Raw genomic sequence first — 13,316 nt, 5'->3', positions numbered from 1 at the left:
TCAAACTCTACAATACACACATTTCCAGTGGTTTTACCCTAACCGCACTTCAATCTGGTTGAGGCACTGAATATACATCAGCTGATGCAGGACATGGTGTGTACTTTGGTGCATATCTCGTCCCCAGCTCAGCTTCAGCTGGAAAGCAGCCCTTGGGCTCACCCTGAGTGGAGAGAACTGAAGTAGAGGAACAAGGGTCAGCTGGGGATTTGCCTCATAAACACACTCTTGATCTAAATTAATATGCTAATATAGATATAGCCTAAGTGAACCCCTGGGTTTCTTTGCATTTACCCTTACTTTATGTATATTTTACATCCCTCACTCCTTAATAAGAATTTAGGCAGAAATTATTGGGAATAAATCTTCAGAGCCTAATTTTTGCAGGCTTAAATCTGTGGCTGAACTGTGCCCATAACCTTAGGGCAAATAACCTTATCCAAAGCTATTTGGATTCATTACATTCTACTACAGGGATTCTTCTTTGCACATAATTCTTTAACCAGCTTCTTATCTCATTTAAACTCACTGGTTTGCCCTTCCAACAGCGTAGATCCTCATTGTCATTCAAAAGAATAAACCTTTAAAAAAATACAAAAGACAATTTGTTTTGCAGGGGTTTTAACAATTCTGTATGCACCTGTAAATTCTGCTCAAGTTAATGACTTTAAGGTCTGGTGGAGTTGAAACTAATTCTTTCTTGGTGTGTGCCTGTGAGAGAAATTTAACTCGGCAAATTTGAATCCAGACATCTCAGAGCAAAATATGATTCCATAGAATGGCCGTCATGGAAAGAAAGCAATTTTTAGTGCTTAAAAAATACATTTAAAAGTATGAGAAGTCATTCAGTGATTGTCTGCCTTTGCATTTATGGTGAAAAATAGGAGACCTTGACCCACGTTGATTGATGATTATTAATCGAGCAATGTCACTTATCCTTCAAGTGCTTTTGTACTGCCCTCAACCTGACAGAGTTCAGTTTAGCTTTGCTTTATCTGAAAATTCGCTCATGTTCTTAGATGGAAATGCATGAAATCAAGAGATGGCCAAAGTAAAAGACATTAATTGTGGGGCTTTTATTAGACTATTAGTGCTAATTCTAATCAATTTTGATTAAAAAAGGTTTTGAAACTGTCATATTTTTTTGCATAGTTTGTGACGAGAATTAATGTTTCTAACACAAATTTTAGTGCCCAGTTTGGCATTTAATTCAGTAGATTTTCATTGCTCTGAAAGTATTTTTTGATTCACCACCTAAAACTATTTGAGGTGCTGTCAAGTTTTGCATTAACTACAGTATTATGGCAATTTCTATGATACCTTGTATTTCTGTGTATTTAGTGTACAGCCTTAACAAGATCCACAATGTTAAGGTGGAATGTAGGAATATGGATGCTACTTTTGAAACAACAGATGTCTAATGAACTAACCTGTGGACCAGGGCTAGTCCTGACTCCTTAGTGTGAACTTCTACATATGTAGCCCACAGGCAAAGCAGAATTTAGATCTTTATGAACCGCTATTGTATCTCAGCCAGTTACTCATGTGAAAGCAGGTGGGTTCTTCAAATGGAAAGGATCTTGTTCTGAAAGAATGTGGATTTGATCCTGAGCATGATGGTTTTATGTGGGGTGAAGAATACAAAGTGTCGATGTCACTGTGACTGCTGTTGGGCCTCTTGGCTTGGCTTCTCATGCCTCTAGCGTTGCAGCTCACAGCCTGATTTCATCTGCTGCTGTTACAGATCTTACTCCTGCCTGCTCACGCGTCCCTGCATTGCACCAAATATCCGAAACCAGTAAAGTGATAAATATCATGGTAGGATCAATAATTTTAAGCAACTTCCCTTGTCTTTTTAGAGTTCTTGCTGCTTTATCCTCAAATTTAATGATGCCTTTGAAATCATAATCAATTATGCTTCTTTTCCAACATAAATATAATCTTCTTTGGGTAATCAGTGATGAGAAAAACTTTATCCCAGAGAAACAGTGTAGCAATGTTATTTATATAAGTAAAGGAAATCCCTGAAGAAACAGGTATTTATAGAAATTGTACCTTAAAATTAGAATTTTTTCAGCAAATTACATCTCATTACACTATGTCTTTCTTGGTCAACATGTTCTGAGTTTGAGCATAAAGATGGCAGCTCAAGTATTAAAATCAGTCACTGCAAAGCCATCAGCTTTATCAGTCCTACAAAACATCATCCCTCTCTAATATTATTTAGGTTAATTTACAGAAAATGTGGAAACCATTATAAACCAAATTTTGCATTTGATTCTTTCAAGCAACTTGGTGGAAAATTTTCCCTTTGACTTCAATATTGCAGAATCAAATAACTTTTCTTTTTTGCAGTGCCAATGGCTTATTTACACTGGCAATACCACCTGTGTAGACCTTACAAAAAAGATTCAGGATAACTGATATACTGGAAATCACCCCATGAAATAAAATTCTGACCACTTTCCCTGAAAATTACTTGTGGGATGCTATTTCTTTCGTTACATATATATTTTCTATTGGTTTTGTGGTACTTTAACTGAATGTTATGGTAATTTAGCTGAAGTTCACTGTACTGCCATTTCATGTTTGTCTTAGAAGATCTTAATGAAATGTCACAAGATGGCGTCAGTAAAGGGGTTTGCATTGGACTGAACCTTTAAATCAACCCTAAAGTTTCCCTGTGTTGAAAGATTTTTTGGCAATGGATGCACAGCCATCATCAGTAAGTTGGTCCACAGCCTCTCCTGCTTCGGGTTACATTTCTATGCTCTGCTTTTTTCTCATTTTTGTTTTTTTTTTCTCTCTGGCAGGTCATAATGTCATATGCAGTGCAGACTACTAATGTTCACTGCGTAAGAAATGACCTCACCCCAATCTTTGCTGTGAAGTGGGCCATAATGCTCTTGCTCTTCCAATCACGAAAGGCAACAAGTGCTCTTTTATAAATCTTCCCAAGAAGGCAAGAACTCTACTTCCAGTGGTTTAAATGTCATTAGTGATAAAAGTGTACTGATTGAAAGGAAATTGTTACACTTTTTGGTAGCAATAGCATGCTATTTATAGCAAATTATCCAGAAGGAAAGGAAAAAGAGAATTAAAACCTTTTGATGTTAAGACCTGGTTATTTAGCTTTAGACCAGGGAATGCTTTCACAAAATGTCTTCCAAGGCTTTGGTGGTACTACCGCTTCAGCACATGATTATATGTTCTGCTATTTCTACAGAAATCAGTAAGATATCCTATGATATTCCTATCTATAGGAGCTATATAGCTAGCTACACGTACAAGTATTTTCCACATGACTATCTGAGTACCAACTGAGTATTTGCATTTCCTTTAAACATACAAAGTAATTACATATTGTTTCCTCATAGACACTTGCCAAAATGTTAGGAATATTAACAGTAATTTAACCTTTTAGGAATATTAGCAGTAATTTAACCTTGAAGGATTTTTTTCTGGTTTAGCACAAATAAAACCCATGAGAGTTTTTAGAACTGCTGATAAAAGGCAATTGTTTAGGAGGATCAAATAGCTGCATGTCTGAGTTGGAGCTCAGGGTTTCTATTCTTACTAACTGACTCACTTTTACTTTGTGGGAAGAAAACTATTCTTTGTGCAGTTGTTTTTTGAGAAATGATAACCCACAAGTATGAGCAGGGAACTGATACACAGCTCACTTCACCTGTTGCCATCAGATCCAGAAAGGAAAACTGAATTGTGGCTGTTTTCTGCATTAGGTATTCATATGTCTCTGGTCAGCAATGTATCTGCGCAATTGAAAAACTCCCTGGGAGTAATTTAGTAATAGTGAGGGAGGGGGAGAAAGAATTCCAATTATTTCCTCAGTATAGCATTAAAAACTGAGTCAACATCTCTCAGACCTAGTCTTACAGCTGTAAGCCTTTTCCCAGCTGGTTTCTGGTGTAGCTGGTTTCTTTTTCTGACTTACAAATATACCTAATCAAAGCTGAAGAATCAGTCCAGCCTGCCCTGTTTAGAAAGACAATATAATATATTATACAGAATCTTGCAGGGGATAGCTCTTATATGCAAAATAGGCTGGCTTTTTCCTTCTGTCCTTCAGTTTGAAAGTCCAGTCAGGAACAGAGACTGCAAACAAAAGGAATTACTACTATTCACTCCTGGTTTTTACCAAAAATGTAGAAACTCCAACCACAGAGAAACCCTCAGTTGTGCTCCCGTGCCACTTTGCCATTCTCCAGTACTGGATCTTGTCACATTGTGAAACAACTTATGAATCAGAGAGGCTGTACCATAACACAGAGAGCAGGAGGTTTAGCAAACAGATCTGTTTCTTTCCTGCAATTTTCAAGGCTTGTTTCAGCATGTGAGTCTTTATTCAGTACCTACTGTCCCTCAGGGAATTGCTGAAGAGGCACTATCACACAGGTAACACTGTGTATTGTACCTTTACTGTACTTTTCAGAGGATAAGGTATAAACATTCAATCAGATGTTGGGAAATGAAGATATGGTAGCACATACAAAGCCAATTTTTTACCTCTGAAACAAGCGCAATTCTGCTGATAAATTGTAGTCACATTTCCCATATCATGTAATCACTGTGAGTTTTATGGAGTTCAGCTACTGAGTAGCAGTCAAAATGCAAACACATCCACTCATAAACCATTGAATGCTCTTATGGGGTGTTTTCACTGGATTAGCTGCAACTATAATTGAAATAGTACTTTACCTGATGTTAAATTGGATTATATTACAATTCTTGAAGCAATTATCTCAAATACCAATTTTTTGAGTTATCATGTGATTAAAAGATTATTCAATACCACATCCAGGGTGCAGCCCTGATTGACACAAGAAAAATAAACAGATTTTTATTATACCTTCTACAATTAATGATAATAAAGTAAGGAAGTTAAAGAGTTCTTATTTTCCTTAAAAGTATTTGAAGTGGATGAAGTAGAAAACCTTGATTCACTTTATACTGTATAAAAGTATGGAAAAAGGCAGCATTAATTTCATAAGAAAGCGCTAAAACTCAACTTGCTGGAAAGTGAACCCATACCTTTACACAGGAGAAGCTGGATATGCTGTCAGTGACATTGCTGAATTCTTTACACCATCATCTCAACAAATCAGCTCTTAAAAGAAGCTTTCATTTAAATTATAACCCCATGTTTAATCTATTACTATGAGAAAAAGGCTAATAAAATTATGGTGGATCATTGCCATTTACATTTAGAAATGTAATCCCTTTTTTACACATGCAGATCATAACTGTTTTCAACATATAGATGCCCTCATACACTTATGAAAACTTAAGATTTCAGCTTTAAAATTTAGTCCAGGTGTTTGGTTTAAGTGCTTCCAAAAGCCAAATTATTTTTCTCCTTGTTCCGGTAAACATTTCAATATTAGCAGTAATTTAAAATTGGTTACCCCAAACTTTATTTTACATGCATGTGACCCCAGCAAAATAAAGCAGCCTCTGCCTCCCCTTTCAGCTAGAGAAGTTCATAAACTAGTAGGCTTTCAGTAATGTAGTAGGCTTTCAGTAGTAGAAGTAAACTTCTACTAATGTATTTTCAGCAGTTCACAAAGCACATGATAAAATCAAATAACATTTTGTTTTGGTTTAGCCAAGAATTTTAGGAGACAGTTTTATCTATGTATTCCAGCATGTATTTGCCTTTCTCGTAATAGCATCATGTTGCTTAGTCATGGCTCAGCTTAAAATCCGGTATGATCTCGAGATCTTTTTCTAGAGCGTTACTATCTCACCTGTTGTTCCTCACCTGGGTGTGTGGAGACGCTATCCTGCCTTCTAAGTGGCATCAGTGCTCAGTTTTTCTCAGACCCTTTTGATTTCTAATCCTGCTCTTGAATGTATTGACAATAGTGGTGTCTGCAAATTCACTGAGTGTAGTCTTTATTCTCCAGTCCAGATAAATGCTGAAATTACTGAAAAGGACATGGCTGACCTAAAATTTTTTTGATTACTGCACTTGATACATTAGTTAGTTTTGACATTGGACTATTGTTAAACTGGGAAACTATTCAGAGATGTTTTCACCTATGTATGTTGTAATTTCATTTCTGCAGGTATGCTACCTTAGTTTCTCCAGTCACCATTTTGATATCAAAAGGGTACTACTAGTACCAAATGAAGAAAACATATTTTTGAGTTTTCCAATCTAATGTCTTTGTTGTATATGTTGAATTAAAGGCAGCCCTTATGAGAAGTCAGAGAAATTTATCAATTTTTAAAAGGCATCACTTTAGCTGCTGTGTAATGAAGCACCACTAACTATTTAATTAAAAAAGAAAATAAATGTATTGATGTGATTTAAAGAAATGAGGATGCATCATTTAACCTGCATTACCCTCTCTGGAATTTCAGTCAGGAAACTGTTCAGCCATACGGATTTCATTACTGAAATCAATGGAAACATCACTTTGTGTAACAGCACCTTAAACAGGAACAAACGGCAAGATTAGCTTTCCTTTCTTATATATTTTTTTAAACACTATTTTTGCTTTGTCACTTTCTGCCGTCACTCTCTCTGCAGACTCACCAGGCTCCCTCTGGTGGTTACCTACCAAAAACATTGCTTCGCTTCGGGCTCCATACAAACCCTCAAATTAAAGGCTGATTTCATTGGCATTTCTTGCTCTAATAATAATTAAGAAACTATAAATTTATTAAAGTATAAGGCTCTTTGTAGCCTACTGTTGTGCAATCTAGATCTTAATATGTTTTCTAAGCTAAGAATATTTGAAAAATAAATTAGGATTTTTGTTTTCCCTCAAGATTTTAGGGGTTTGGAAAGTGAGAAATAGATGATACAACTAACCAGTAGGTTAATATCCCATAATATCCGTGTTAATGATCCAAATAGAACATCTAAATCCATTATTTCAGTTAAGTAATTTTTAGTATCTCTCTTTACTCAAAATTCTCTGATACTCTGAATGTGTTTCTCTCAGTGGAAGTCTCTTCTACCTCAGGTGTGGATACAGATTTTCTCCTAATTGCAGGGATATTGAAAATTAGCATAGGAGAATTTCTGACTGAAATCTCAGTAGATGCAGCCCTCTTTTGAGCTGATAGCCAGCCAATTTTAACATTACTGATTATTTTTAAAAGATTTTTTATAATCTTTTTTCCATAATGGACATCACAACAAGTCATCTCAAAAGGCACAAGAAAAAGAAGCTATCTATTTTTAAATTAGAGTATCAGTATTAATAAAGTCTACTTTACCTGCATCACACTTGCAGATGAACAGAATAAGACTAAATAATTTCTCACTGAGGTCAAGCTTCTGACACTTCTTGCCTCTTCAGAGCTTCTTGTGGTTAAAATACCTGTATCTCATATCCAAGAAACAGCTAAGTACAGAGATGATGAAAAATGGATGGATGGATGGATAGATAGATAGATGGATAGATAGATAGGTAGATAGATAGATAGATAGATAGATAGATAGATAGATAGATAGAACAGGTAAATAGATTCATTTACATGTGCACATATATATACTTGGCACCTATTTCATGGCAGCTGCTGTACGAAAAGGCTGGAAAGCACAGTACCCGATGATGACTGCTCATTTATAGGAAATGCCAACATGCCAACACGAGTTTATCAAATGCCGAGAAATTGACTTGTTCTAGACTGAAACATGAGTGTAATTCTTGGAAAAGCATTCTTGAGGCTATAATTGGCCTTGAAGTGTGGCTGCTAGTGATAGGGGATTCAAAAAAAAAAGTAGATATTAAAATGTTCAAAGTTGTCCATAGTCAGTTACTTGACCGAGCTCTTAAAGTATCCACATTCTTGTTAAGCCATCCTCATACATTTCACAGTAGTTTGCCCTCAATACGAAGAAGCTACCTGATCTTGAAGTATTCAAAACAAAAACAGTGGTCTCAAGTAAATTCTGATTGTGTTAGAATAAACCTGTTGCTAGTTCAGTACATCACTGCTGGTGATTCATCACTGTGCAGGTATACAATTTGCTGACGTACAGTCCCCCTTTCTGATGTTTATGATAGTCAAGGTTGTGTGTACAGGCACAAAACTGCTTTACTGAAAGAAACTTACAAATGTAGTTTCACTGACCTTATGTCTATATACAATGCTCTCAGAGAATTTCTGCTTCATTTTTAGTCCTTAACAATGGTACATTGTTCTCTACTTTCCACACATATAGCCAAACTGTTGCAGAAAATAGGTAATGTATTACACAAATTTTGACATTAAATATTTCTGGTTTAGAGATGACTAATAAAGTAAAAATTAAACTATTTATATGACTCATATAAGTCAATGTAAGCAGCCATGAGTTAGTTTCATATTGATTGATTCGAGTCAGTCTATATTAGGTCATGCAGTTTTTTAACTTGATTAGAAATTGTTAAGTAGCTGAGAGAAATGAGAATTTACTGATTTGTTTTCAATAACTTAACATAACAAAAAATTCAAGCATTGCAATTTTCCCTCAAAATTTTTACAAGGAAATAAATATTATAAGAGCCCAGAGCAAATTTATCCTAAGACAGTAGAAATACAAACACATTCTCTTCTATCATTAATGTGTAATACCATACCTCTGAGCCACACATTTTTCTACATACAGTGCTGCAAAGAACTTGTATGACTGCAAACATCTTGCTCTTAGAAAATATTACAGTACAAAATAATAAGGAAATCCAGTAATCACATGAAAACAAATCCCTGAAGTATTTTAGTTTCATTAATATCAATTTGGATAAGCTCTGCTGAAGATTTAGACAGCACTACCCCGGGTTCTTTGCCGAAGAAGTATCTTTTATCTATTGGTTTGGGGTTTTTTTCTACACTGAGAAAATCAGAAAAGTTAATTCTATCTCCAGAAATCAATTGATAGATACAGCTGATAGTGGTCTTGACTAGTACATGATATTTTGTGTGAGAATAGAAAAAGAGCATATTTCATGAATAAAATCATCCTTTCATGACTGAAACAGTTTAACGAACATCAGCACATTCTCATAAAGACGAAAGGAGCTGCAGATTAACTGTATGCATCTGATTTGGAGTGAAAGACCTCAAAAATAATATCACGAAGGGTGTTGATGACTGGAAGTGGTCACAGCTTCTCTTGCTTCATGATAGGGCTGATAACACACAGGCCCGGGCTGTACACAGGACTGACAGAGTGGGACACTTAAAGACAAACTGTGCATACTCCACCGTTGCATCTACTTTCAGTGCTTCTTTAGGACAGCTTGTGTAATCCTTTGGATTCATTAAAAATGATCATTGTACCTCAATGTGCATTGCTGTTTTCCTTCCAGGAGGACAGGCACAGGCAATCTTTGTATTCTGAATCAAACTTTTTCCCTCAACTCCCACTGCCAAGTGAACACCTGTGAATCTGAACTGCTTCCAGCAAGGGCTGCGAGTCTTCAAATATTAAAATGTGCCTGCAAGAGGAAAGAGAATAAACTGTTTTCCATATCCACAGTTCAGAAAGGAGCATGTTTAAATCGCTGCACTAGAAATGTAAGTCAATAGCAAACAGCTTTCTGATTGTAAATGACAGCTGAGCACTAAACCAGAGTGTCTGCGAAAGTGGTGAGGTTTTCATCTGTGGCATTTTTTAACGATAAAAAGGCATTTATGAAGATTGGCTATATATAATGAATCATTCTTCTCTCTGATTTCTGTTTGCTTTCTGAGATGCAGGGCAATTAGACTAGAATATCTTCCAGCAGAATCCTCTTTCATGGTGCTCTGCATGTACCCAGAGAGTCTTGGGTCATGAGGGAAGGTGAGACAACTTCACCTATATTTTTGGTAAACATCAAATAAACTCTGAGTAATAACATCTCACATGAACTCTTAGAACAATGAAAACCAGAATCAGTCCAATGATCTGGACTCTGAACCCTCTGGACCCTGACCCAGAGCAAATTAAAACACTGTACAGCTGTACCAGAATCAATAAGCCCCAACTCAGGTAGCTACCAAAATCAATAAAGAAAAGTCTGGCTCAAACAAAATCAAGCTTAAGCTGCCTCCATCCACTGCAATAAAAAGTTTAACTATTTATCTGAAAGCAAAACCAGTCTCTATCAGAAGAGAAGATGAGAATTAGAACAAAGATTCACCAAAAACCAGACAGCTGACAGCAGCACTGACAGCTTCTGCAAAACCTATGGAAACTATGGAATGATTTTTTCTGTGTTGAATTTGTCATTTTGAGCTCTATATTTTAATGTCCTTTCCTTGAATTCTGACACAAAGTTGTAACAGTAGTAAAGTGATGGGCAGCATACAAACCTGTAAAAGAAGACAGCCTTCTTGTCATCCCTGGGAGTTCATAACTGAATTCTATCAGTTCATTTCATGGGAAGATAGGATGTATGTTTTGTTTCTCTTCCTGCCTCACAATTTATATGATGACTGTCTGCCATATAAAATTAATAGAAATAGAAAACTAGCAGGTTTTGTCTACAAAAGGCTTGGTTTTCTGTATCTGTGCAAGCTATGTATGTGTAGTTGTACCATTTTCCTTGAAACTATAAATCTCTGCTTACATAGCCACCCATATAACAAATTTTTGGTGTTCCAAGAATAATCAAAATCACATGATTTACACAGTTTTTGGACATGATACGTGCAGAAAAATGGCAAAACCCTAATATATATTTTTTTTTCTTGCATAGTTGTATTTGTAGCGAACTCCAGGCTCCTCAGCAATGTGGACAAATTGGGTTTTGCTTCCCTTGCATATGTAAGACTGAGTCAAACCAAATCCAGGATGCTGCTGACACAGAAGCCCTTTCTAAGCAGTTACAGAAAGCCTGAGAAAGCCAAAGTTGCTGATCCACCTGGATGTTGTCATCGAAGTTGCTGTCACCAGGATGGAGAGGAGAGGAGCAGCACCAGCCACTGCTGGGAAGGTTGCATCATCTTTCCTCTGCTGGCTGCTGTCCTCCTACCCAGCCGCTTTCTTTGTCCAAAGAACTGCCCTGGTGACCAAGGTGTCCAAAGCTATGCAGTGTAGCCCTGGCCTGTTTACTTCCATCAGCTTGTTCAATCGCTTTGGCAACTGCTTTCTTATCCTGTGCCTGGAGCTGACCCCAGCCAAAGCAACCTGCAAACTCCCCCTGGCTGCTTTACCAGCAGTGAACACCTGCTTTGGCAGCAGTCGTGCTTTCCAAGTTACCTCTTTCTACTGTGATCTCCTCCAGCGCAGGTAACTTCGATGTTTCCTATGTCTGAGGTATGTTTCTAGCTTGTATTTTATTTTTTCCTATATAGAAACATGAAGATCATTTTACAGGACTTAACTCTTTCTATTCTTGCTCTATTACCTCAAACCAGTCAGATGCCCATTTTATGAAGCTGCTTGAAGGTAGAGTAAGTGTTCATTTAAATGACTTCTACAGGAGTTGTGCCCATGACCTGGACGCCCGCTGCTCTCTCCTGAGTTTTATAAGACCTGCTCTATTGTGCTGTATTGTATTACAAGCTTTCATCAAAGTACTCTTGATTCTGTTATGTCAAGGAATATCAGGTATGGATGCTCTCTGTTTTAAATCAAACACAGCTGTGTTTTTATGCACAGGCAAGATGCTTTTACAGCCAACATTTAAAAGCATCCTATGGGGTAATTGTCACAAAACAAGGAAAGCAAACCAAGCAACCCTTTTCAACAACTTTAAGGCAAGAGCATGTTGCTAGGCCATTGTTAATAGCTTTTGTCATTTTTACTGAGAAGATTGCTGGGCATTGAATAAAGTATGGATACATGCTTTCGTATAGAATTTCTAAGTTGTATTATTAGAATACTAATTTAAAGCACTTAATTGTAATATGAAGTACTGATGTGATTTTGGAAACTATAGCTTCAAATTTAGTTCTCTGCTTTTGACTGCCTGCCCTTTAAAGGCTATTTTAGAACTGATTTTTAAGAACTGGAATAGAGAACTAATAGAAAAATAGTCAACATAGAGAACTAATAGAAAAATAGTCAACATAAACTGTGAGGGAATGACAATGACTCTCAATTGAACAGGGGCAGATGTTCTTTCTAAATGTCAGCAAGGAGCAATAAGCTTAGGTTTCTTAGTGACAACTCTCTGCTACGGAAATCTGAATGTAGTGACAACTGTGACCTCAGGGTTACATTATTCCCAAGAACATAGGTAGAAGGGGGGATTAATGCTTATAGATACTTGACTTTTCCATACTAATAACTTTATAGAAGGTGAATGAAAGGTGAGTTTACTCAGCTTTTCAATGAGATTTAAAGTTCACATCTGCCTTTATAATGCAAATTTCTATTCAAGAAACTTGTCATAAAGAAAAATAATGGGGTATGGTTGATGTGACTATTGTGTCTGATGTTCTTTCACAAATACAAAGAGTCAGTCTTCAAAATATGCCTATTTCCAGCCTCGCATTTTATAAACAAAACGTGATCAAAACTGGAGAATATTTTTGCAGCAACGAAAACTGGTCAATCAGTTCAGGGCCGAGTCGTCAAAAGATTTCTAAAATGCTCAGGGCTACTCATATGCTTTAATATAAGTACACTTTAAATTGTTTCTCTGTACTGACACTGGGTACATTTTAGAGGCTTGAACTTCAACTGCAGCTTGATCTTCACTACAGGAATAAAAAAAGAATTTTCATAAGATTTTATTGAAACACATCTCTGAAGAAGTTGTATGTCCTATTATACACATTTAATTTCTGTAGAATGATACTATGTATACAGACATACGCCTATGTACATGTTTGTATAACTGGCCTCTGATTTTTGTGCCTCAACTATTCAGGCTACTCTAAAAATGAAAAGTGGGACTGTAGCTAAAAAGTGGAGGAAATCTGTAATAATGCACAGTTTGTTTGTTGTTTTTGAGGTGTTAAGTACATGCTCATTTTAAAGTACAAATGCATTTTACTGACAGCATTTTGATTACGTATTTGTTATAAATGTTAGATAGTCACAAATTTTAATAGTAATGAATATTTTAAATCAATTTGTTGCATTGTTAAATGATTTCTCTTTCCTGAAAGAAAAATGTACCACTCTAAGTCAAATATTCTCGTTATTAGAACCTCATAAAAAAAAGGTATCTGACCATTGGAGTGAGCAGAAAGAAGGACACCCTTATAATGTTTTTTGTCAGTAATATCTTTCAGATTAAGCTACTGAGGAGTAAACATGTAGGTCTAGACTAAAGGGGGTACTTTGATTCTCAGCTCCTTTATAGATCTTTTTTATTTTTCTTATTGTTTGCTATGGAAAATTATGTAGGCAAAATACT

This window comes from Psittacula echo, assembly GCF_963264785.1.
Source record: "Psittacula echo genome assembly, chromosome: 2".
Taxonomy (NCBI): domain Eukaryota; kingdom Metazoa; phylum Chordata; class Aves; order Psittaciformes; family Psittacidae; genus Psittacula; species Psittacula echo.
This window is presented reverse-complemented; position numbering follows the sequence as displayed.